The following is a 27904-nucleotide window of genomic DNA, read 5'->3' on the forward strand; positions in this document are numbered from 1 at the left end:
CCAAGATGCCACTTGCCACCAGTTTGGCCATATTTCAGAGCTGCAACATCACTGGAGTGCCCAAAAGCACAAGGTGTGCAATACTCAGAGACATGGCCAAGGTAAGAAAGGCTGAAAGACGACCACCACTGAACAAGACACACAAGCTGAAACGTCAAGACTGGGCCGAGAAATATCTCAAGACTGATTTTTCTAAGGTTTTATGGACTGATGAAATGAGAGTGAGTCTTGATGGGCCAGATGGATGGGCCCGTGGCTGGATTGGTAAAGAGCAGAGAGCTCCAGTCCGACTCAGACACCAGCAAGGTGGAGGTAGAGTACTGGTTTGGGCTGGTATCATCAAAGATGAGCTTGTGGGGCCTTTTCGGGTTGAGGATGGAGTCAAGCTCAACTCCCAGTCCTACTGCCAGTTTCTGGAAGACACCTTCTTCAAGCAGTGGTACAGGAAGAAGTCTGCATCCTTCAAGAAAAACATGATTTTCATGCAGGACAATGCTCCATCACACGCGTCCAAGTACTCCACAGCGTGGCTGGCAAGAAAGGGTATAAAAGAAGAAAATCTAATGACATGGCCTCCTTGTTCACCTGATCTGAACCCCATTGAGAACCTGTGGTCCATCATCAAATGTGAGATTTACAAGGAGGGAAAACAGTACACCTCTCTGAACAGTGTCTGGGAGACTGTGGTTGCTGCTGCACGCAATGTTGATGGTGAACAGATCAAAACACTGACAGAATCCATGGATGGCAGGCTTTTGAGTGTCCTTGCAAAGAAAGGTGGCTATATTGGTCACTGATTTGTTTTTATTTTTTTTTGAATGTCAGAAATGTATATTTGTGAATGTTGAGATGTTATATTGGTTTTACTGGTAAAAATAAATAATTGAAATGGGTATATATTTGTTTTTTGTTAAGTTGCCTAATAATTATGCACAGTAATAGTCACCTGCACACACAGATATCCCCCTAAAATAGCTATAACTAAAAACAAACTAAAAACTACTTCCAAAACTATTCAGCTTTGATATTAATGAGTTTTTTGGGTTCATTGAGAACATGGTTGTTGTTCAATAATAAAATTAATCCTCAAAAATACAACTTGCCTAATAATTCTGCACTCCCTGTACAATCCAGTTAGAGGAATATGGTTATTTCCAAAGGGGTGACAAGGACACATACTATAATATAAAGTTCTATTGGCAAATGTGTCTGCACCTCCACTAACCGTTCAAATTTATACGCACACATATCGAGGTGGGGCCCGCCCCTCTCTCTCTTGCCACTGAGTAACTCCACTGAGCTCTGATATTTGCATGACCTATATCTTTTACTCTCCCTTTCGGTATGGACAGAAGGGGTATTTGACACTGTGTAGTTTGCAAGACCAGGAATATATTTATATTAGGCGCTGAACATTTAAGATTAGTTTAAAATAGAATTTGGAGCAGTCATACAGATATGAAATGCATTTATGGTGACCAGAAAATGTTAATATTGTTTTATTGTTTCCCTTTTTGTTTATGAAAATGATATGGTATAATGGAGGGTGGAACACTTACTGAAGCATGGATTTTTGTTAATAATGACTTGCAAGAAAGACTTTAAAGTTATTGTTTTTTCCTGCAATGCCTTATTCCATCCAATAAAAAAAAAATTGAAAGAAAAAATGTAAGCACTGAAAGCTATTCTATCAGTCATTAACCCCTGCAAGACTGCACTATTTCTGCTTGCCTCAGTATGGTACAGCGGCCCTTGTGAAGGGGTGTCATATATTGTTTATTAGACGTGCATTTGGCTTCAGACTAAGTAAAGAAAAGAATACTCTTGCTGTATTCTTAGCATTTATTTCATAAAGCAAAACAAACTGCCCCTTAAAAGGACAATTAAAAAAGCTAGAATTACATAATCAACAGGACATACTTGAAAACGAGAGAAATCTCAATGTATCCTTCCTGGTAAAGTATTTTATAAATAATCAATAAATATAATAAAAAGAAAATGCAATGAGGAATAGATTTATTTCTAACAAATTTTAAAATTGAATTTGCTGCACTCCTGTATGATATGACAGTCATCAGCCAATCACAGAATTATATATGTATACACTGTGAACTCTTGCACATGCTCAGTAGGTGTTGGTGCCTCAGAAAGTGTGCATATAAAATGACTTTGATAATGGAAGTAAATGGGAAAGTTTAATAAAACTGCATGCTCTATCTGAATCATGAAAGTTTAGTTTTGACTTTGTTGTCCCTTTAATAAAAAAGAAAGAAACAAATAAATTGGTGCAGCAAAACAAACGTCTTCCTTTGTTCATTATAATTGTTACTTTAAAGGTGAGAAAGGCTTTTCATTGAGGGGAAAGGTTGTTGAAGTTTCCATTTACACTATTTTTTCAGCTTTATAACAGTAATGTCCTTTTCAGTTGCTTGATTTGTGTGTCAGAAAACAAGAATGTAAGTTTCATTTTTGTTGCCAATCCTGATCCCATTAAATAAAAAATAGCTAATACTTTTGGATAAATTGAGTAGTTCTTGTGCAATGCCGCCCCCTGCTCACTTGTGGCCAATGGGCCGCTAGCAGGGGCCATCAATCATCCCGATCATATCATATCGGGATGATTTCAGTCCGTCGCCTAAAAGGTGGCGGAGAAGTTAAGGAGCAGTGATCTTACGACCGCTGCTTCTTAACTTCCGTTTTTGGCGGACCAGAAACTATGGGGCATTGATGCAACATTTGCTGCTTAATAAATTGACCCCTTTACCTTCATTTTAACTTTAAGCTGCTATCCAACTGTCCTGAAAACATTCCTCATTGGAAATTCAGCAAAACAAAACAACAACAAAACTTAAGCTTTGATAAAAAAAAAAAAAATCATGACAAATTATTAATCTGAAATGCATTTTTATCTCCAAATGTGCATTGCTTTATATATATATATTAGTGCTGCGTAATCTGTTGGCACTCTACAAATAAATGATGATAATAATAAATAATATATATATATATATATATATATATATATATATATATATATATATGTATATGTATATATATATATATATATATATATATATATATATATATATATATATATATATATATATATATATATGGGAAAAAGTGTTTCATCTAGAAACCTTATTAAATTGCGTTTCTTCCATCTGATCATCTTATATAGGGTTAACTAAATGTAGGTCGCTAATTTACCTGGGCTTAATTCTCTGTGGTGTTATCAATTAGAGTTCCTCTGTATTGTCTGATATTTTGTACAGAGTATACATAACATTACATGTTGAGCTATTACCTAGGGAATAGTCTCCACCAAATAATATATATATTCCTTTCAATTAGAGTGTCAAAGGGTTATAATTCAAGATTCAGTCTGATCTCTTGTTCATAAATATAGTTAGTATTGTCTGTACAAATTCTATTCTATTCTATTCACACACACACACACACACACACATATATATATATATATATATATATATATATATATATATATATATATATTATATATATATATGATAAAGGATATCCCAAAGAAAGGAGTAGCAAAAAACCGGAGACAGGAAACTTGTCAATGCTTGTGTTTATTCAGCAATGTTGCCAAGTATCAGGTAGATAGGCAAACTGACACCTGATGCGTTTTGCGCATGCGCACATGCGCTTCATCATATATACACTAAATAAAGCCTTTTTGTCACTGATGCCTAAAGACCACTGAGTGCTTATTTCATACGAATCTACATTTGAACATTACAGCACCCTGGCGGATACTGCTTGATGGTGGGAGTGCATACACAATACTTGCTTTGCATATATAAATATATATGTATATATACCACTTACTGAAATCACTTCCATTTATATTTTTTTATTCATATTTAGGGTAGTGAAGATCTCCTACACTTTATGGAATTGACTCAAATCTGTAATAAAGGAATCTAAGAGGTTTCTTTCAGCGGAGACAATATCTAATTATGCTAATAATAGACAAATGGCGTTGAGTTAATTTGTTATCAGTATTGCAAACGTTTCTTCCCCACATCTTTATCTGACAATCCTGGGAATTTTCTCCTTGTACAACTTGGCAGGCACTTGTTTTTAAACATTAGCCCAAACATGTGTTCTGTTTATTAACACTTGTTATTAGCACTGACAATATTAGGATATTTTTGCCTTTTTTTCATGAATATAGATTTTTTTTATGTTTAAGAATTTCGTTCTGTTGACTTAAAAAAAAAACCCCACATACAATGATACTTGAGGCTTTAATTATAACTAATATAACCAATTTTACAGTGCAAAGTCCCTTTAAGGGAGGAAACAATTATATAATTATTCAAAATATTAAATAAATGAATAAAATAATTATAATATTCTACAAAATATTTATTATAATATTAAATAAATTCATCTAAAAAAAAAAAAAAGAGAAAACATTTTCATGTAATTTAGCTCTGCAAAAATGGGTTATCTTATTATCAAACATGGAATGCACTATGCTCGCTTGTCAATGCTAACCTTACTACATATCTTCCCTTAATTATGTGCTTAAACAGATAATGCAACTGAAAAAAAATGAACAAAGCATAATTTGAATGTAGAAGTAAAATGTTCAGAGTGGTTTAAATAAGTGCTGCTCCATATAAAAAAGATGATACAGACTAGTGCCTTCAGAAAAAAAGGTTATAATAAATACGTTAATGAATTTGTGACTGCTTATGATATATAAATCATATGTAAATCCTTAGGACTATAACATAGCAAGGAAAATGGGCCTGTAAGTTATTTTGCTCTATAAGAAGTGTTAGCATGTTTCAATTTGTTTAGTCCTCTTTGGCAGTCATAAAACGGAATAGCATTATGTATATCTCGCTGGTGAATAAACATATATAATTAAAAACATACTTATTCAACAACAATCATATAGGTTTGTTTCTAGCCGACGTCTGCAGTAATCACATCACATGAGGCAGTTACGGCTATGATCTGTGCAATTGTTTTCTCAATAATCGCATAAGCAGAACATCAGGGAGTCAATATTTCATCTGTCTTGTCCTCTCTACAATATAAATAATCTCCACCACGAGTCAATTTCTCAATTGATTTTGTACTTGTTAGTAATCAATAAACATAATGAGGAGATTCCTGTCAATTGAAGCATTGCAGCTGTGAGATATGTTCTACTGAACTGTAGTGAATTTGTCAAAATAATCATATTATAGTGCCTTCTTCAAATGGTAATAAATACTACATCTTTTACTGAGCAGAGATGAAAGATAATAAAATAGAATCAAATCAAATCATTTATTTGCCAAATAAATATATACAGTACAGTATATATATAGTGTTATTTTTTGTAACTTAGTATTTTTTTTGTTTTTGTAATTAGATACTTTGTAATTTTTAGAGTAGTGTTAGGATTTTTTTAAAGTGTAGTTTAATTTAATTTAATTGGTAGTTCGTTTAATTTTAGTTTAATAATTATATTAGTTTAATTGTTAGTTTAAACTTAGTTTTTTTAATTTGACAGGTAAGTTTTAATTTAATTTAAGATAGGGAAATTGTAATTTTATTATAAAGTTAGGGGGTTGTTCAGTTTAGGGGTAAATAGTTTAATTTAGTTTATTTAAATGTGGGATGGCTTGCGGTTTAGGGGTTAATAGGTTTAGTATAGTGGCAGCGGTGTAGGGCTTAATTACTTAAGTATAGTGGGGGCGATGTGGGCGGACGGCAGATTAGGGGTTAATAATATTTAAATAGTGTTTGCGATGCGGGAGGGAGGCGGTTTAGGGGTTAATAAGTTTATTTTAGTGTTTGCGATGCGGGAGGACCTCGGTTTAGGGGTTAATAGGTAGTTTATGGGCGTTAGTGTACTTTTTAACACATTAGTTATGAGTTTTATGTTACAGCTTTGTAGCGTAACACTCTTAACTACTGACTTTAGATGGTGGTACAGATATTGTCATTTTAGGTTGTAACACTCGCTTTTTAGCCTCACTGCAAAACTCGTATTACCAGCGCTAAAGGAATCCCATGAAAAAAACAACATTTTCAGTAGTGCTTTACTGACCTTGCCGTACAGACTAAAAGGCTTGCAGTACACCTATACCGACAAGACTTGCAATGGCTGCATTAGGGAAAATGATGCGTTATGGGCCACAACGCTGCTATTTGACTCATAACGCAAAACTCGTAATCTAGGTGATTGTAATTAAAAGACACACAGCTAGATTACGTGTTGTGCGTTACGGCTCTTAATGCTGAAAATATGGTATTTTCAGCGTTAAAACAGCACCGCAGCCATTAAAGGTCTTGTTGGTATAGCTGTACAAGGAAGATAAGGAAGACAGCTTACTTCACATAGAAGCTGAACTTTTAAAGGATCACCAAACAGGTACCTGTAGTATCAAATGCAAGAAGGAAAAAAGGGCGCCACAATAGCGTAATATTGTCTGGTGGTGTGGATAACAATGTATGGACATGTAATGTGCTTACCAGAACAAGAGGCACTGTACTGTGACCAGTGCGTAACAGCTTGCTAGCACTTAACAGTGGCTAGTACACTGGGGAGATAGCGTTCCTTGGAGTCTTATCTGGTACCCCCTGGGCAAACTTTTCTCGGTGCTAGTAATTTCAACTGTACCTGTAGTATCAAGTATATTCATAAGAGCACTACCACCCAAAAGTACTGAGCTGTACTAAAGAAACTACGGACATTACACACTACCTTGTATATACATTTGAATTTTTGTGGAAATATTTATGCTTATCTAGCTCTATTTTAACGGAAGACAATACTATATCCCTTTATATGTGGACAAAGCTAACACGGTCTTAGCATTTTAGTAGAACCTTATATTGTGACCGATACTGTGATATATATTGTTTTAGCTGCTAACATTACCATGTGAAAAGTTAGTCTGACAGATTGCATTCTAAGAATACTTACATTACATATTAGAGATTGGCCAATCATATATTTTTACATTCTTGTATAAGGTATAATTTTTTAATCAATACGATCACTATTGCTATTTTTTACATATGTATAGTTATATTTTTAGGATCTCTTTTAACATTTGTTGAAGAATAAAAATTATTTATAGTATTATATTTGTTTGCTCTCTTTTCTTGGGTATTTGTGCCTGAATTGGCGCTTTCTGATTTTATATAACGGTTTCTTGGTATAGCTGTACCGCAAATCTTTTAGCCTGTAATGCAACGTCAGTACCGCACTTGTAAAAATTAAGTTTTTTTAATGGGATTCCCATAGCGCTGGTATTACGAGTTTTTCTGGGAGGCTAAAAAATTAGCATTACACCCTAAAACGACAAGATCCGTACCGCTATCTAAAGTCAGTAGTTATGAGTTTTATGCTACAAAAGTACACTAACACCCATAAACTACCTATTAACCCCTAAACCGAGGCCCTTCCGCATCGCAAACACTATAATAAATTTATTAACCCCTAATCTGCCAACATCGCCGCCACTAATAAAATTTATTAACCCCTATTCTGACGCTCCTCGACATCGTCACCACTATAATAAAGTTATTAACCCCTAAACTGCCGCCCTCCCGCATCGCAAACACTATTTAAATATTATTAACCCGTAATCTACCGTCCGCCCACATCGCCCCCACTATACTAAGGTTATTAAGCCCTACACCGCCGCCACTATAATAAATCTATTAACCCCCAAACCAAAAGCCCCCACAATGAAATATAATAAATTAAACTATTAACCCCTAAACCGAAAGCCCCTCACATCGCAATAAACTAATTTAAACTAGTAACCCATATACCTAACGCCTCCCTAACGTTATATTAAAATTACAATTTACCTAGCTTAAATTAAATTTAAACTTACCTGTCAAATTAAAAAAAAACTAAGTTTAAACTAACAATTAAACTAATATAATTATCAAACTAAAATTAAACTAACTACCAATTAAATAAACTAAACTACACTACTCTAAAAATTACAAAGTACCTAATTACAAAAAAAAAGACTAAATTACAAAAAAAAATTGTAATTACAAAATATACCAAAAAATAACAAACACAAAATTACGGAAAATAAGCAAATGATCAAAAATAAAAAATAATTACACCTAATCTAATAGCCCTATCAAAATAAAAAAGCCCACCCAAAATAAAATTAAAAAAAAACATAGCCTACAATAAACTACCAATGGCCCTTAAAAGGGCCTTTTGTAAGGCATTGCCCTAAGTTAAACAGCTCTTTTACCTGTAAATAAAAAAAATACAAAGACCCCCCCCCCAACAGTAAAACCCACCACCCAACCATCCCCCAAAATAAAAATCCTAAATCGAAAAAAACCTAAGCTACCCATTACCCTGAAAAGAGCATTTGTATGGGTATTGCCCTTAAAAGGGCATTTAGCTCTTTTGCTGCCCAAACCCTAATGTAAAAAAAAAAAACACCCAAAAAAACCTTAAAAAAACTTAGCACTAACCCCCGACGATCCACTTACAGTTTAAGTCCCGCTTGAACGATCTTCATCCAGGCGGCGAGAAGTCTTCATCCAGACGGCCTCTTCAATCTTCATCCCGGCGGCAAAGTCCTCATCCAAGCGGCCAGATGTCTTCACCCAGGTGGCCTCTTCAATCTTCATCCAGGCGGCATCTTCTATCTTGATCCCGGTGGCGCGGAGGGGGTCCATCCTGAAGACATCCGGCGTGAGCACCATCTTCATACGGTCGCCACCGTACACTGAATCTTCAATTCAAGGTACGCAATTCAAGATGGCGTCCCTTGCATTCCTAATGGCTGAAAGATTTGAATCAGCCAATAGGAATTAGAGCTGCTAAAATCCTATTGGCTGTTCAAATCAGCCAATAGGATTTAAGCAGCTCTAATTCTATTGGATGATGAATCAGCCAATAGAATGAGAGCTGCTTAAATCCTATTGGCTGTTCAAATCAGCACCTTGTTAGCTTTTGTTGTTTTTAATGGCCAGACTTCAGGCAAAACTTACCTTATATGCAGACTCCAGACTGGAGTAGACACTGTTTAGCCACTGTCATTTTGTTACCAATAGATATAAATGTGCTTCTGGAGTGACTGTCTAGAATATAACTGGGTTAGTCTTGAGAATTCTGCAGTTTGAGCTTCCGAATCTTATGGGAATTAGAAGCCCCAAAATTATTTTAATTAAAATAAAGAAAAGGTGGGTGGGGGGCAAAATAAATAATGAAAATATACTGCAAAGTTTTTTGTCCCATTAATGTTACAATATTTTCATCCCTTCTTCAACATCCCTGTTTTTAACAGACAATAACAATTCAAAGCTAGAAGTTGAGTGATTGGGACAAAATAAATAAATATGTGCATTTATTATATGACCTAAGTATTTTACATTTTAGTGGTTGTGAAATTAATAGCCCTGGGATATTTATTGGCAGTGTGTTTGTCATATATAAATAATTTTCTTTTTACCAAAGAATGGTCTTCTTGTCTATATCCCATCCACTTATCCTTATTTGTCAGTCAGTTTCAATTTCCACTATTCTTTTTAGCACTAATGTAACACTTTCATGTGTACGCCCCACATGTTTGTACTGGCATCATAGGCCTACTTTATGTCGTACACAGAGGGGGGTTCATATAAGCCCAAGCATAGGAATGGAATTTGAGTTTGGATAACAACTTAGTAATAATAAAAATCAGCAGCAGAGAAGACAACAGGTAAATTGATTCATAAAAGCAACAGATTCAAATGACTAATTTACAAAAAATTTGAAGAGACCCTTTAGAGGTCCCCTTTTTAGATATGTGCATGATCGAAAAATTAGTTTCGGTTCGGATCGATTCAGAGGTTTTTGAATTTCGTTTCGGATCGATTCAAATTCGGAAAACTTCGAATTAATTCGTTTCGGATTTGTTTTGGATTCATTCGGATTCGAAAAAATTCGGCTGGATTCGGTTCGATTCGGTTCGGAAATTCGGAATTTCGGTATGTGTGCTGTGTATTAGACTAGTATTATGTACTGTATATTAGGTGTAACCCACAGCAGAGTGATATAACCTAATATACTGTACAATACTAGTGTAATCCATGTCCATCCGAATTTACCAAATAAATCCGAACTAATTCGGATTTATTCGGTAAATTCGGCAGTATTTTAATTCAAAAATTTGGTTCGATCCGAATCTCCGAATTTTCTGAATTTTCCGAATTTCCGAATCGAACCGAACCGAACCGAATTGCACATGTCTACCCCTTTTCTACAGCATTCGTATAAATTATAGCATTGCTCAAACAGAACGCTGCTACCCATAATAACTCTCTAGGGCCCCTATGTCCTAACATACAGATGAAGATAGTAAATCCATTCAAACTGATGTGTTGTCTTTCTGGTCAGATACCTCCTCTCTTTGACTCTGTTGGCAGGAGTCTACCAACTGGTAATGAAGCCACCAGACTAGTTTTAATTGCCATGAAAGCAAAATGACAATCCTTTACACCCTCTTGAGTGGGCTTATAAAGTCTCCTTTTCAGAGGCCAATCAAAGTATGTATGCAAGTGACCTCTTTAATCTAAACAACTGCTGTGTATCATGCTGCAGAGTCAGACAACCTGTAACATTTAAAATAAAAATTTCATCTGAATTAGTCTACAATTCATCTTTTTTGATAAACTTTCTATGTTGAAACTTAGGTTGTTCCCATGATAGCATGCTTAGGTAAGCTTGTGCATGTTTCTTGGGCACAATATGATAGCGACAATGTTTGTCACAATATGTACATTTCTGAGCCTACCTCAGTATGCTCTCTTTGAATGAAGCTCTGCTTCAACAAAGGATACAAAAAGAAACAGATGCAATTTGGAAAGCTTACTAAATTGTAATCATGAAGATTTTATTTAGACTTCCATGACATTATGCAGTATGTGATCCAATCTCTCTGCAAGGAGGGAAGGTGTAGAAAAAGCACGAAAATTTGTGAAGCAAGGGAAGTGACTGTTTTTCTTTCTTTTTTTTTTTTAATTATGCTAAATCAAGCATTTTATGGGTGTTAAATGTATGTACACGTTGTGCAATATAATGAAGTACAAATATAAAATCTTAGATTAAATGGTCTATAAATAAACAAGATGTTGGAACCCTCTCTGGTAGTTAGGGAGTTAAAAAGCTGTTATACAGCAGGCAGTAACATAAAGCAGAAGTGTCAAGTGGTTAAAACCCCAGGTCCCTGCTTCTGTGGGACACTCCAGGTTTTTTCTGCAGTCTCTCTCTTGGATAGAGATATTTATCTTCTAGTGTAATAGAATAACTGTTGCTGTGTTTGTGGATCAATGCCTTCGCTTCTGTTCTTGCAATAAATAGTAGGAATTATCAATAGACTGATGTTCACCTAATTGTTACACCCACACAAAACCTTAGTTACTGCTACAGCAAAAATATAGTAGATCCATCAACCTCTCTTTTGTTTGAAATGTAACACTAATTACAGTTTTTTTCTTGTCTCCCACACATCCAGGCTGTTACTGAAGAATATGTATCACGCTATGTATTTTTAATATTGTATGACAAGAACTCAGTAGCTTGGTTACATGTATAGTAACGTCTAGATCAGTGGTCTCAAAGTACAGGCCCCAGGGCCAAATGCGGCCCTCAAAAATAGTTTAATCTGGCCCTCCCTTGGTTAATAGCTAAACCATTCATTTGGGCTGTCAATTTATTTTTAAGGTTCTAAGAGTTGTATCTAGTTGATATTCTCTATAGGCACTCACAAGACAAAAATAAAGACAAAGCATCCAATGTAGACTCCCACCACACACTACGTTGGGTAAATATCACTTTTTGCATTGCTATATAGTTCCAAGATGATCACTTCACAGGTACTCACAAGATAAATATACAACTGTGTATGTCTATTGTGGGCTACAACTCCCACTTTTTACTACTACTTGGATAAATGTCACTTCCATTTCCTTGTATATCCAGTTTCCGAGCACTCACTCAGTTCATGCGGCCCCCATGGGAGAAGAACACTTGACCAGTGGCCCCCAGATACTCTGAGTTTGATACCCCTGGTCTAGATAAAGGAACATTCAAGTCAAATTTATAGGTTCCTGGATTTCATAGAGTATTCTATTTAACCCCTTATGGATGCAGGCAAATGTCCACAATAAAAATGTAAACATTCATGCAGACAGGCTCTCACATGATCGACACTGTCATGACGTGACTCTAACAGCACTGATTGGCTCCTGGGGGACTGTCTCTGGTGTTAGGCATGTCCCCCAGACAGACCCACCTGTGTTTTTACAAAGAGGGGAGCAGTACAACACAAAAGTTAGGATGCTTTTAAGATGACATGGAACAGCCTAACGGCATCTAGGGGTTAAAAGAAAAAAATCAATTTACATCTGTTATCAAATTTGCTTCATTCTCTTGGTATTCTTTGTTGAAGATTAAACCTAGATAGGCTTAAACATCCTCAGAAACATGCACCTATAGCACTATATGACATCAGTGATTACAACAATATTTGTAGCAGTGTTATAAATTGTTGCAAAGCCTTCTGTCATACATTGCAAGAGTTTTTTGTTTTACGCTTTCTGGACTAGAAAAGTCTACATAAATAGTTCTGTGGACATTTGATGAAAAGGCAACTGATAATATAATCCTTAAAAAATATTAAAACAATTATGATTTTTTCCTTTATAGCACTGTTACATATTTATGATGGTCCATCCTTGCTGTGGGGGAAATCAGCCAATCAGAAACTGAAACTTCACTACTAAACATGTATTGCCTGATATTTCAACATCAATTCAATATGCTTTAACTTACACCAACATTAATGTCATTTTTTTATATATGCATCAAAAAAGAATTCCTATATTACAAAAGATCTGAAAATAAAATAAGGTTTAGATTACAAGTGGAGCGCAGTTGATAGCAGGTGGTACATTATATTGAACTGGACCATGTGTAAACAATAACACCCAATCTTTTAATACAAATAGTTTGTTATTAATTTTAACCAATGCATCTTAACCCTCCTGAAACTTATACTTTGATGGATAGTGCAGTTTTATTAATGTGCTCATTACTCTACAAGTGGTTGGTTAAAGGGACACTGAACCCAATTATTTTCTTTCATAAATCAGAGAGAGCAGGCAATTTTAAGCAACTCTCTAATTTACTTCTATTAACAAATTGTATTCGTTCTCTTGCTATCTTTATTTGAAAAAGAAGGCATCTAAGCTTTTTTTTTTTTGGTTCAGTACTCTGAAAAGCACTTTTTTATTGGTGGATGAATTTATCCACCAATCAGCAAGAACAACCCAGGTTGTTCACCAAAAATGGGCCGGCATCTAAACTTACATTCTTGCATTTCAAATAAAGATACCAAGAGAATGAAGAAAATTTGATAATAGGAGTAAATTAGAAAGTTGCTTAAAATGTCATGCTCTATCTGAATCACGAAAGAAAAAAATTGGGTTCAGTGTCCCTTTAAGTGTTGCACTTGTGCACAACACAAAATACCTCTTTAACATATAGCCCTGTGTGAGACCTAAATAACTGATTATCAATTGCTAGTTTACATAACAAAAGAAATTAAAATGCTATGGATACAAATTATTTAAGTCAAAGGGACTGAAATGAACAAAAATGCAATCATGATTCAGATAGGAAATACAATTTTTAAAAACTTTCCAATTAACTTCTATTTCACATTTGTTTTGTTCTCGTGTTATTCTTTGTTGAAGAGATACCTGGACATGTCTGGGGCACTACAAGACATGAAAGTGCTGCCATCTAGTGCTCTTGATAATGTATAACATTCTTGCAAAACCGCTGCCAAAGGAACATGCACTCTACTCAACTTTCCTTCCTGCTTTTCAACAAAGAATACAGAAAAAACAAGAGGGATTGATAATAGAAGTATAATGTACTATCTGAATATTAAAAGGAAAATGTTGTTGTTTATATCCCTTTAAATGTAGACTTCATTCATAGGAAATAAATGTAATCTTTAAATAAAGTTTTGTTGAAGAATTAAAGAGATAGTGTATATGACAATTAGTGGGACTGGGAAGGAGTCAAATATGTATATGTTTCTGTGTTTCTGTGTATGTATGTTTTATTTGTTTTGCAGTTCATTGACACACCCCTTGAAAAGAATGCTGAATGTTGTATTCTCATCCCCAATAATGTGGCTAGTTATTGACAAATATAGATGAGCTACTGTACATATTCACCAATCACTGCGTAGCATGAAGAAAGGTCTTCGAAATGCACTCTTCTTGGAGTGGAAAAACACAATTTTCCGAATAAAATTACAGTGAAAATTACAGTGAAAGCAGGCAAAATATTGCTACTCTTCTAGTAGTAAACTTTTTGCACTTGTCAGGTAGTGCTCATATTACAAGTTAAAAGTTTTCAATTCCGCACTAACCTGATGCTTGCAAAAAGTCGAAGTTAGATGACAGTTTTAACTTATGCCCTGATAGAAATCAATGAAGCAAAAAAGTGAAAAAAACACCCTAATTGCACACAAACCCAATCATATTTTCTCAAGTGCACAAACCTGACATAAAAATATTAACATTTCCCTTTCCAATGTTCTTCACAAAGCAGGATATGTTCTATTTATCCATAAATACATATTTCTATATATAGCTGATGGTATTTTGGTACAATATATATCGCAGATATTGCTCTTTTTACAAATTGAAGGTTTGTGGAAGACTTTGTGTCGAGCAAGTCTATTGGCATCATTTTTCCAACATATATACACAAATAAACAGATAAATACACATGAATATACACACACACACACATTGGAATGTGAAATATTTACCGTAAATACACCATATAAAACTTTATTAATAATGAATATTGCATAAATATGCTTTTACATGTGTTCACCTACTTAGCTGTAAAAGGGCTTCAATGCACATGTGTATATATATATATATATATATATATATATATATATGTGTGTGTGCGTGTGTGTACATATGTATTTATGTGTTTATATGTGTATATACAGGTATGTCTGTAAATACATATATACACCTATACATATATAAATATATATATATGTACACACACACACACATATATATATATATATATATATATATATATATATATATATATATACACATACACATATATACAGGTAGCCATCGTTTTACAATGGTTCAATTTATACAGTTTCAGAATAACAACCTTTTTTCACGTCATGTGACTGCTATTGAAAAGCATTGAGAAGCAGTGCATTTATTAAAATAGCCAGTAGGTGGAGCTGTCCGCTTGTGTTGCAGCAAAGCCAAGCAAGCTGAAATGAATCAGTTTAACCAGACCTGAACTATCGAGCAGATTTCAAAGGAACAAGATCTTCCTGTCTATAACTCAGTCCAGATTGGAATGGATAGAAAGAACTGTTTGCAGAAAAATTCAAGTGAAGTCTGTGTTGTGTGATTATTTTATTAGGTTTATAATGCTGTTTAGCATTTAAAGTCTTCTTTTCAAAGCTTTAAAAATAATGTATTAGGTGTCACTTATGACAATTTTGAGAGGGGCCTGGAACCTAACTCCTTCACTTCCCATTGACTTACATTATAAACTGGGTTTCAATTTACAACGGTTTTGATTTACAACCATTCCTTCTGGAACCTAACCCCGGCGTAAACTGAGGGCTACCTGTATACTTATTTAGACTTGTATGTATCGCTATGTTAAAGGGATATTAAACCCAACAATTTTCTTTCATGATTCAGAGCATGCAGTTTTAAGCAACTTTCTATTTTACTCCTATTATCAATGTAAAGCTTAGGAGCTGGGCCATTTTGGTGGCTACATTAGGTTCTGGACCAAAAATGGTCCGGCTCCTAAGCTTTACATTCCTGCTTTTTTAAAGAAAGATAGTCAGAGAATGAAGAAAAATTGATAATAGGAGTAAATTAGAAAGTTGCTTAAAATTGAAAGGTTTATCTGAATCAATAAAATATTGGGTTAAGTATCCCTTTAAAGCCCTTTGCCTGCCTCCCCCCCCCCCCCCTAACACCTTAGACGTCACCTAATTTCTTTGAGTCCTTATAACTTTTTTATTAATTTAAAAAAAAAATAACTTTATTAGATAGTGTTATTATGAGTGTAACTGTACTTTTAAATGTATTTTTATTTCACAAAATAGTTATCCAGAGCTCTGATGTTGTGCTATCCTGATGTGTGTTAAATTTGATTGCGCTCAAGGGATCGCGTTTACTTTAAACTTGTAATACAAGCTCTACATCATATCAATGGATTTTTTTTTTTTTTTTTACTGTATTTTTATTTTTGTTTACCGTCCCTTGAACCTTTTCATATAGCCAATAATAAATTAATATATTAAAGGGACACTGAACCCAATTTTTTTCTTTCGTGATTCAGACAGAGCATGCAATTTTAAGCAACGTTCTAATTTACTCCTATTATCAATGTTTCTTTGTTCTTTTGCTATCTTTATATGAAAAATAAGGCATCTAAGCTTTTTTCTTGGTTCAGACTCTGGACAGCAGTTTTTGATTGGTGGATGAATTTATCCACCAATCAGCAAGGACAGCCCAGGTTGTTCACCAAAAATGGTCCGGCATCTAAACTTACATTCTTGCATTTCAAATAAAGATACCAAGAGAATAAAGAACATTTGATAATAGGAGTAAATTATAAAGTTGCTTAAAATGTCATGCTCTAGCTGAATCACAAAAGAAACAAATTTGGGTTCAGTGTCCCTTTAATTGTTGCCCTTTCATATGCTTTCCAGAAAATGTTTGAGTTTACTGATTCATTTTTCAATTAATTTGAATAAGCTTAAATCATTAGCAATACAATATTTACATCAACATATTCTGAAAAATTTGAATTTTTAGAATATATAAAATTATAATATTTATTTAATAAATTATAATATTTATTTATTATTTGTATTTATAAATTAAAAATACTTGTAAAATTAAAAAATAATATTTATAAATGTACAAAATAAATGTATGGTTCCCAGCTATTTCCAAGAAACCATTTTTTGTTTGTTTCTTTTCCTATAATACATATTCCTCTATTTTCTAAATAATGTAATGATATGACTGCAAAATGATAAAACAAATAGAGATACATATTAACTAATGTCCTTTTATCCTCTGTTCAGTTTCTACACCCATTATTACTGTAATTTGTAATAAGTTGATTACTCTGGGCATACCCTGTACTGAAGTATATGTGCTGTATGATCTTCCACTGGAATGTAACATCAAAACATTTTGATTATGAAAGCAAATAAGTTTAATGTTCACCTGAGGACATTTGCTGAAGAGTTTGACCTGTTCTGGTGAAAGTCAGTCTAGCATGAATTGAAGGAAATACTTTCTTAATTGTACGTACTGAAACTGAACAGAAAAGTTGGCAAAATGGAAAGAGCAAACTTATGTTCCTTGTTTACTAATAGGTTAAATTATGGTGTCTGGAAACAGAAAATGTTATGCTGACTTCCAAGGAATATGATTTAGTACTTGAATGCCTAAGACAGTAAAATATATTAAAGTACTTAAGTATTTACACACATATATATATATATATATATATATATATATATATATATATATATATATATATATATATATACATACATTTTTTTTTAAACTTGCATGGTTTAGATATAGTATTTCATTTTACGTAACTTTCCAAATTACATCTATTAATAAATTTGCTTTGTTTTCTTGGAATCCTTTGTTGAATTGTACATCTAGGTAGCTTGAGGAACAACAATTTTGCTGTAGATAGGTTTCATTGGACTTTGGAATTTGATTCTACGTTGTAATTATTTGGTCTTATGTACTTTTATATGTTTGTCACCAAATGTGCACATTTGGTGCAATGACACAATTATAGTGTGTGTATATATACATATATATATATATATATATATATATATATATATATATATATATATATATATATATAGATAGATAGATAGATAGATACATATAGACAGTACTTATGCTCAATATTATATACTATATATACTATATATATATATATAGTTTTTTTAAATGTTATTTTGAAATAAATGAGATTTCAGTTCAGTAATCTGCACTTCATTGTTACTCTCATTCTTCACGTACTATAGGTCATTGATACATGAATGTAACACTTTTTTAAGAAGACAAATATAATGAGTATTTCCAGACGACAGTTTAATAGTGGGTTCCATATTTGAATGAGCTATTTAATTGAATTTAATTACAGGATAGGTGTTGATTGGACCATTTACATTTTTATGAGGTCTGGCTCCAGCTATGAGCCTTCCTAAGGATATAATGCATAGTATATATTACTGTTGTCGTTCAACAGACACAGAAACCTCTATATAAGTAGCTGTTTTTTTATCAGTAGACTGAACATGTACAGATTGTTGAAATTTTAACAAAGAATTAAAACATTTTTAAACAAGATGAGCTAGTCATGGACATACACATAAATTATAATCAAATATGTGTATTTGTTTCTTGTTGAAATAGGTTTAATTGCAAATAAATATAAGCAGTGATATCCTGATATAAGATCCATGTGTTGCCGCAGAGTGATACAGCCAATAGTTAATACAGATAATATTTATAGGTGTATGTTTGGTGCCTAATTTACATGAGGACAATAGAATGAATATTGTAGCCAATGTATGATTTACATATTTTGTACTAAATGTGTAAACAGAACTGTCCTAAATACATAAATCAGAAGTCTATAATCCAGATAAACAGTAATACCATCTGCAAGCAATGTTCCCTAGCGAGGGGCAAGTTGTCTTCCATAGATAATAAGAAGGTTTTTGGAATGCAGGATCTTGACAGGATGCAACCATTTTTATTAAAGCACATGCAAATTAAATGTCCCTGTTTTCAGGGTACTTTGCATTGTATTCACATCTAGTTTCACATACATGTCTTTTCTATTAGTACAATAAGTTAATGGAGTATTTTGAAACCAATTTTACAGTTTACATAGTGCAAGAAAAAACAGCAAGAATTTCAGTCATAACATTCTTAGAGAATACAATAAGATCTATAAGAAAACTTTAAATAAGCCAATGGAATGCCGTGTTGCTGTTCTGACACATTTATTTTTTCTCCCATTTTCCGGACCACTGTATCATGTGACAGACATCAGCCAATCACAGACTTGTATATGTATACCCTATGAGCTTGTGCACATGCTCAGTAGAATCTTGTCCCCCCAGAAAGTGTGAATATAATATGACTGTGTAAAATTGTATAATGGAAGTAAATTAGAAAGTGTTTTAAAACTGCTGCTCTATCTGAATCATAAATGTTTATTTTGTCTGGAGTGTCCCTTTAATGACTTGTACAGAGCATGTAAAAAATAATAATAATCTTATATTACAAAATGTGTTTGCTCTCTTGGTATTCTTTTCGAAGTGTAAACCTAGGTAGGCTCATAGGAGCTCAGGAGTGTGCACATTTTTAGCATTCTGTGCTAGCTGTGTTTGCTGCAGTGCATGACATTTTATTTATCACATTTGTATTACACCTCAGACACTTGGAGAAGTTGTTTGTTTAGTTGTTGGAGTCTGACAGAATCTTTTGTTTGTAAAAGAGCTTGGTGAATAACTTTGTGAAGCACCAGTTCCTACTGAGCGTGTGCAAGAATTCAGAGCTCATTTGCATATAGGAATCTGTGATTGACTGATGGTTGTCACATGATACAAGTGAAAGGGAAATGAGAGGAAAGTTTTAAATAATAAAGTCAGAAAAAAACCTACTGCGTCCTTGAAATTAAAAGTTAATATTATTGCGTTTTCTTTTTATTGTGTATTTTCTGATTATGCAAGTATGCTGTATTAGTGAATATTCCAAATTATTTTTGAGGAAAAAAAAAAATATTTCTTGTTCAAATGCATATTCTGAAATTAATTGTAACATTTGAATATTCAAAAATCCATATGTGAATTTTAGTTCTCATTGTCTTCTTCATTCTCTTGCTATCTTTATTTGAAAAAGAAGGCATCTAAGCTTTTGTATTAGTTCATAACTCTGGACAGCACTTTTCTATTGGTGGATGAATTTTTCCACCAATCAGCAAGAACAACCCAGGTTGTTCACCAAAAATGGTCGGGCATATAAACTTACATTCTTGCATTTCAAATAAAGATACCAAGTGAAGGAAGAAAATTTGATAATAGAAGTAAATTAGAAAGTTGCTTAAAATTTCATGCTCTATCTGAATCACAAAAGAAAAAAATTGGGTTCAGTGTCCCTTTAAAGCATTATTTAAATATCATGTACTTTAGGACATATTAGTTATACTTTTTTGCGGATGAAAAATTAAAGTAAAGGAAAAAAAATCACCCAAATGCCTCTGGCATAGAAAAAGTTACTGGACTTCCTCCGACAGGACTTATTTAAAATGCATCATTTAACATTATAAAATAAAATGTATGTTAATAATAAGATGATGAAATTCATTCTTGACAGGCTCGTTCAGCTTTCATATCTAATGCCTGCAAAATGTTAAACCAATTATTTAAGAAATGCATTTTTTTCTTAGTGCCAAGTTTGATTTGCCTCATATTTAATGAACGCCAATATAAAACTTAATGGAATGTTCTAGTTTATTACTATTTTGAAACACAGAAACATATCTGGCATATAATAGGTAATGGAGAAAGAGGGAGACATAGGGCCAAATAGGGCCAGGACTGCCCTTTGGGAAGGGGGCGAAAGGATCACATGCCATGGGCAGGTTTTGGGGTGGCCTGCACTGTCATCATGGGTGAGGGTTCGAGAAAGTACAAGGTATCAGCCTTTCTGATTAATTGCTTTGTCATCTTTTGTTGGGTTCTCTAATTTTTCTAATCCTCTTCTAAGCCAGTGAGTTTGAATTTTTATAGACTGTCTTTTGTCTTAACTGCCTGTGCTACTTCTCTTGAACACAATATTGGGTTTTTTTTTTTTTTTTTTTTACTTTTACAAACAAACTTAATACAGTGTTTTTTGCATCTAGAATAACATTTTTAAAATATTTCCACTGTTCGTATGCTCCTGTAATCAGTACCATCACTTTTAGAGTTTTATTTAGATATTTGCCCATGTAAGAAAAATCAGTCATTCTAAAGTCTACAACTGTTGTTTTACTATGGTTGCAAAGTACCTTTGCCTGAATATTAAACCATACAGACTAATGATCACTAGAGCCTAAGTTCTCACCCACAGACACTTCAGATACTATATCACTGTTTGTAAGTAAATTTTACTAGTTGGTTCTTTTACTAGTTGTTCCAGAGATTCCCCTTGTAAAGATTCCAGAAAATACTTACTTCTTGTTGATTTAGCGAAGTGTTACAATGGGAAGGGCATACATGGGGGCGGGGGTAAGGGGAATGTGTTTAGGAGCCTCACAAATTTGTCTTACCTATGTATAGGGACTGATGATCTAAAGCTCTCCACTCAGATGAGATTCTTTCAAATGATTCTCTATCACCGTGTGATCGTTAACAAGATCCTAAAAAGGCAAATTTTGCTGTATCTCTTCAAGGGGCATTCCTGCATTTTTGAATGTGAAAGAGAGACAAGCCCAGTGAATAATAGCACTGCATGATATGAGAGTCTTCTGGAATTTACACTTAGTGATTTTTTTTTTTTTAATACTGCATTAGACGTTAGATTTTGTCCTGTTAATGTTACACTTAAGCTTTGCACTTTCTATTTTTTATTTTAATGTATTTAAAGTTTGTATATATCAGTGCATTTAGGATTGTGATTTTAAAATTTTGATTATGCTTTGAAAGTGTCTGTATTAGTTTAACAAATTGGGATAATACTTTGTATATTTCTGTGTTTATTTTACAAATTATATTACACTTTGTATTTTTTTCTTTGTGAAATAAGCCTGACAATGTCAGAAGGTGGGAGTGACAGGGTAGTTCCCTGGAAGTGTCTGAAGCTTTCTCAAAACTCTCATGATATTTTTAAGCACTTTACACCTGTAATTCCTAGTGATTTATCTTGCCAATTGTATTCAGGGAAAATTTGCTAACAATTCACAATACACATGTTTAACGGACAGAAAATGAATGTTACTAAACTAGAAGCAAATACAAGTAAAAGTGTAGTGAAAACATTTCAGTTTGATTTGTATTTGCTGCAAACTTAAATCAGTGCCAGGTGGCCCCCTGTTAACCTTACTCTCTCTGTGAGATTCTGTATCCCAGAGAACTTAATTGCTTTCTATGGAATTTCTTCTCTCTGGAACTTCCAGGTTTTGAATTTTTATAAGAGAATAAAAAACTATCTTCAAGCAGGAGAGTTTTTGATAACCTGGCCCATAGGGCAGCCTTAATGATACAATGAAACAATTCAGTGAGACTTGAGAGACCCCTCTTTCCAACTTAACATAAAATAGTTCTCAAAATATATTTTCCACAGAATAATAGAAAAAAAATAGAAATACACAGTATTACATCTATAAATATATTCTGTTATTGAGTTTATCAGATATTTTAAAGAGCCAAACATTTCTAAATTAAACGTTCATAATTCAAACAGAGCGTGTAATTTTAAACAACTTTACAATTCACTTTTATTATCAAATTTACTTCATTATTTTAGTATAATTTTTTGAAAGCATACCTTGATAATCTCAGAAGTCTGCATATGTCCTAAGCACTTATGACTAGTCTTTGCAACAATATTGTACATTGTTAAAGACTATAGGGCAGCAGTGTTTTTGCATTAATGTTACAAACATTGTTACAAATGCTGCTGCCATATAGTGTTCAAGACACGTGCACATTCCTGAGCCTACCTAGATATGCTTTTCAACAAATTATACCAAGAGAACAAAGACTATGTGATAATAGAAGTAAATGAGAAAGTTGTTTAAAATTACAGGCTCTATTTGAATCATAAAAGTTTATTTTTGACTTTATGTCTTTTTTTGTGTGTAGTTATGCATAGTAAAAAAACTTTGTACTATACTTTCATGATTTATTTTGCCCCCTTTTCATGTAACTTAGATCTGTCAATTGTGGATTTTCTAATTTTTATAACTGAAAATGCAGACTTTCAAGGCTAACACTGCTGCATATACTGTATATTCCCCAATTGGCTACAGCTGCAAAACAGTGTACTTTATACTAAAATAATGATAGTGGGTAGCCTTTTTGTCTGCAGACTCAAGTCAGGATTTCCTATTGAAAACAACTCAAGCAAGCAAGATGTTACCATCATGGTAACTGCAGCTAAATCCCCCTGTATCATGTAAAAGCCATCAGCTAATACAAATAAACTGTAAATCCTTGCACATGCTCAGTAGTAGCTGGTGCCTCAGACAGTGTGCATATAAAAATACTGTGCACAATTTGGAAAGTCTCTTTAAACATTATAGTCTAACTGAATCATTAAATTTTAACTTAGTGTCCCTTTAGTTTTATTTGCAAAAACAAATGTACATATTTCTTTCAAAACAAATCAGCATTTCTTCAGAATAAAAATCACGGGCAACATTTCTTATAAATAACAAATGTGCCAAAAGATTTACCCATTATAGTTAACATTCAATGTTCACATGTTAAAGGGACACTCCAGCAAAAATGTGGATGCACATGATGCGTCTTAGTTTTGAATAGAAGCATTTTTGGGATATACATGTATTGGTAAAAATCTTCTACTAAAAGCTATAGCTGTTTCAAAAGTTTATTTAAGTATTCACTGTGCACCAGCATTTTCAACAAAGCACTTGCTTGTACCATCTGGTAATGACTCAATTTGTTAATTACTGACATGATACAAACCTCACTGGCACTCTGATAAGCTGCAGTATTAAAATGCTGGTGCACTGAGAATATCTAGATATGCTTCACATGCACATGCAGGGAGACATGCTAACAATAAACAGTGATAACTTTTACTAGAAGCATTTTTGACAATACATATATATTGCAAATATGTTTCTATTCAAAGATGTAATTCATCTATGTGCATTTAAATTTTGACCAAAAATGTCCCTGTAAGAGTTGTGTTATAGAAATATTAGAATGGTAGAACATTTGATTGACCATTTAAATATCAAAAAGACAAAAAGACAAATTAAACAGACATTTGCCCTTTCCCCAAAACAGACATTTGCCCTTTCCTCCTCTTTGCAGTTGGCTCATTCATGTATGAACTGTTCGGTTCTCATGTATTTGTTTCTGTGTCAGTAGCTATATAAAGGTTTGAAACTTACCAAATAATTACTCATTAAAACTATATATAATTTTATTTTGATTCATAGGCCACCATTTATCATATTGAGACAAGGTTCCCAGGCAAACAACCAGTCACAGGGTGTGTAACGTTACAATGACATATCCACATACATATTACATATACAGTATGCAGTATGAACACATCAGATACATTTTCCTACGAAAATTACTTTTACAGTAAGCCGCTTCTGGCTCTACTGAGCGGGCCTGTTGGTTTTCCCTAAGCGCATCGGGCACGATGTCTATTCAAAGTCGGCCCGATCGCGCCATTAAACTCAATGTAGCTTGCTCCTGCTACCAGACAAGAGCAGGGGGGTGAGCTACATTGAGTTTAATGGCACGATCGGGCTAGCTGTGAATAGACAGCGTGCCCGATGTGCTTAGGGAAAACAAACAGACCCGCTCAGTAGAGTCAAGAGCGGCATAGTGTAAAAGTCATTTTTGTAGGAAGATTTCTCTGAAATCCTTTCAGGTAGAAAGCTGGCGCTAAGCTGGTGTTATATAATTCTGCACTATGTGTAAAATTATATAACATTGTTTTGTGGGTTTACTGGCCCTTTAAGGGCTCAATGTACTAAGTGATTGACAGTTTCTTCTCTCATGTGATTGGTCATGCGAGGGAAGGCTTTACACACACGCTACAGCATGTAATGATACATACTGACAGCGGATCCTGTTCGTCCGCTTCCCATATGTTGCAAAGACAAGCAGACAACTTCTCGAGTTGAGAAGCTTGTTCGCTCAATCTTTAGTACATGGGGGCCTAAGTCCTCTGAGGAGATAAGCTTCACTAACCTTCTGCAAATTATGGATTTTGTGTAATCAGATAATTCTCTCCAATCTCCAGTCTTATGAAAATATCCCATTAATATAATTTCTAAAGACTGCAAGTAAACCATGAGATTATGATTGCTGAACAATAATCATTTGATTTAAAGGATCATGAAACCCATTTTTTTCTTTCACAATTCTAATAGAGCATGCAATTTTAAATAATATTCCAATTTATTTCTATTATCTAATTTGTTTTCGTTCTCTTTACATCCTTTGCTCGAGTGTACCTAGAAGCTTAGAAACTGCTGATTGGTGGCTGCACATACATGTGTCTTGTCCTTGGCTTTCAAGCTAGTGTCCAGTAGTGCTTTACTGTTCTTTCAACAAAGGATACTGTGATGAAAGTGGGAAGCAACGTCTCCGAATGGGGGCGGAGCTTAGGTCCGTTATTATCTATGTCGAAGTTACTAAGTGAGATCAATGGTACCAGATGTATATTCTCATGCTGTACAATAAAATAGTGTTGTACCCTCTTTGCTGTGTCCTGCATCTCATGACATGGTGTCAGAAGTCCTTGCCTGCGCTTCTGTTTCCTGATTGATGACGATGTCGAAGTTTACCCCATATGAGCCTTTTGATTTTTCTCAGTCTGCAGCTTGGCCCACATGGCGTCAGCAGTTTCAGCAGTTTGCTTCCGAGCTGGACAAGGAGAGTGGTGAAGTACAAGTTAATTCTCTTTTATACTCTATGGGGAAAGATGTGGAGCCAGTGTTCAATGCCTTTACTTTCCAAGAAGGGGAAGAATTTGACTTTGAAATAGTTATGAATAAACTCAGTGCCCACTTTGTGCCCAAAAGAAATGTGATTCATGAGAGGGCTTGTTTTTACAAATGTACTCAGCGTGTGGGAGAATCTGTGGAGTCATTTGTGCGCAGCGTATATGAACTAGCTAAATTCTGTGAGTTTGGTGTTGCTAAAGAGGAGCAAATCAGAGACAGAATAGTCATAGGAATTGCAGATGCTGAAGTCTTACTGAAGCTACAGTTAGATGGGCTATTAGGATGGCCCGCCAGCGTGAACTAATGAAAAAGCAAAGTGATGATCTGAGGTCTGAGAGTATTGTGGTTAATGTTCAGCAGTTCAGGAGATCTGCTAGTGAAAGGCACAGTGTGTAGACCAAGGGCAACAGATAGGCCTAGAAGCGGATGGGCACAGCATTCCCGATGCACATGGTGCAACCGTGCCCATGATCAGAGTGTCATATGCCCTGCTAAAGACAAAATATGTACAAAATGTAACAGAATGGGCCATTTTGAAGTGGTGTGTAAAACTGAATATATTAAGGAGATGCAGGTGGATAGCGACCAGGAGGGTCAAGAAGTATCCTTTGTAGGGTTTGTTGTTGAACGGCCAGGTTCAGAAGAAGATTGGAGGGTTACTCTTACTGTAATGGGAGACAAAGTTGCCTTTAAGATTGACACAGGAGCAGACATCACTGTAATGACCCTTGCAGCATTCATAAAACTGCCTCGACAGCCCCAGCTGGCGAAAGTTACAACAAAAGTCCATAGTCCTGGTGGCCGCATTGATTGTGCGGGGAAATTTCTTGCCATCTGCGAGTACAAGCAGAGGAAATTCACCATGTGGGTACATGTGATTAGAGGTCAGTGTGTTAACAACTTATTGAGCAGAAAAGCAGCCTGTGGTTTGGGCCTAGTAGCCAGAGTGAATGAGATCTCAGAAGAAATGTTTGGTGAATTGGGCCTACTGAATTGCAACCCAGTCCGTATATATAATTTAAAGGTGACACAGTCCCATACAGCATTACCACTCCCCATAGAATTCCATTCCCGCTCATGCCTCAAGTGGAGAAGGAGCTTCTGCGTATGAAGAATATGGGGGTTATTGAAGAGGTTGTTGAAGCAACTTACTGGTGTGCCCCCATTGTGCCTGTTGAGAAGAAAAACGGGAAGGTACGCATCTGCGTAAACTTGAAAAGGCTGAATGAGGCGGTGAAGAGAGAGAGATATGTTCTGCTGACACTTGAAGACATAGCTCCGAAATTGTGTTGGGTGAATTTCTTCTCTACATTGGATGCTTCTAGCGGCTTCTGGCAGATACCTCTAGATCGAAAGTGCCGCAAACTGACTACCTTCATTACACTGGTAGGACGGTTTTGCTTCTGCAGACTCCCCTTCGGGATATCCTCTGCTCCTGAAATCTTTAAAAGAGAAATGAGTTCTCTCTTAAGAGACCACGTGGGCACGGCAGTCGTCATGGAAGACATCTTGGTGTATGGGTCTACATTGGAGGAACATGATCAGCGACTGAGCTGTGTGCTGCAGACTGTTAGAGAGTCCGGGCTGAAGTTAAATAAAGAGAAATGCCATTTTAGGAAAACTGAGTTATGTTACTTTGGGCATATCATCAATGGGGATGGCATCAAGCCAGAACCAGAGAAAATTTGTGCTATTGAACAGATGAAAAGTCCTTCTGATGTACATGAGCTGAGACAAATATTGGGCCTTGTAAATTATGTTGGCAGGTTCCTTCCAGATTTATCCACTATACTACACCCTATCACAGAGTTGCTAAAGAAAGATGTTGCCTGGGTCTGGGGACCTTCACAGGAATAATATTTTATGCAGGTCAAGTCCCTGCTGGGGTCTGCCCCAGTGTTGGGGTTCTATGACCCTTCCAAAAAGACTGCAGTTAATGCTGATGCAAGCAGTTATGGGTTGGGGGCCACACTCCTGCTGTTGAATGGGAACAAACTACAGCCCATCGCCTATTGTTCCCGTACACTGACGGCTGCTGAGTCGAAATACACC

The 27904-nt window shown here is 34.7% G+C and overlaps 1 protein-coding gene across 1 annotated transcript in view; it reads left to right on the top strand.

Annotated features, from left to right (window-relative positions):
- Window positions 1–27904, top strand: part of PTH1R (parathyroid hormone 1 receptor) — a 760867-nt gene that overhangs the window by 320356 nt on the left and 412607 nt on the right. The window lies entirely within an intron of this gene.

The sequence above is a fragment of the Bombina bombina genome, chromosome 5 (assembly GCF_027579735.1).
Source record: "Bombina bombina isolate aBomBom1 chromosome 5, aBomBom1.pri, whole genome shotgun sequence".
Classification (NCBI taxonomy): domain Eukaryota; kingdom Metazoa; phylum Chordata; class Amphibia; order Anura; family Bombinatoridae; genus Bombina; species Bombina bombina.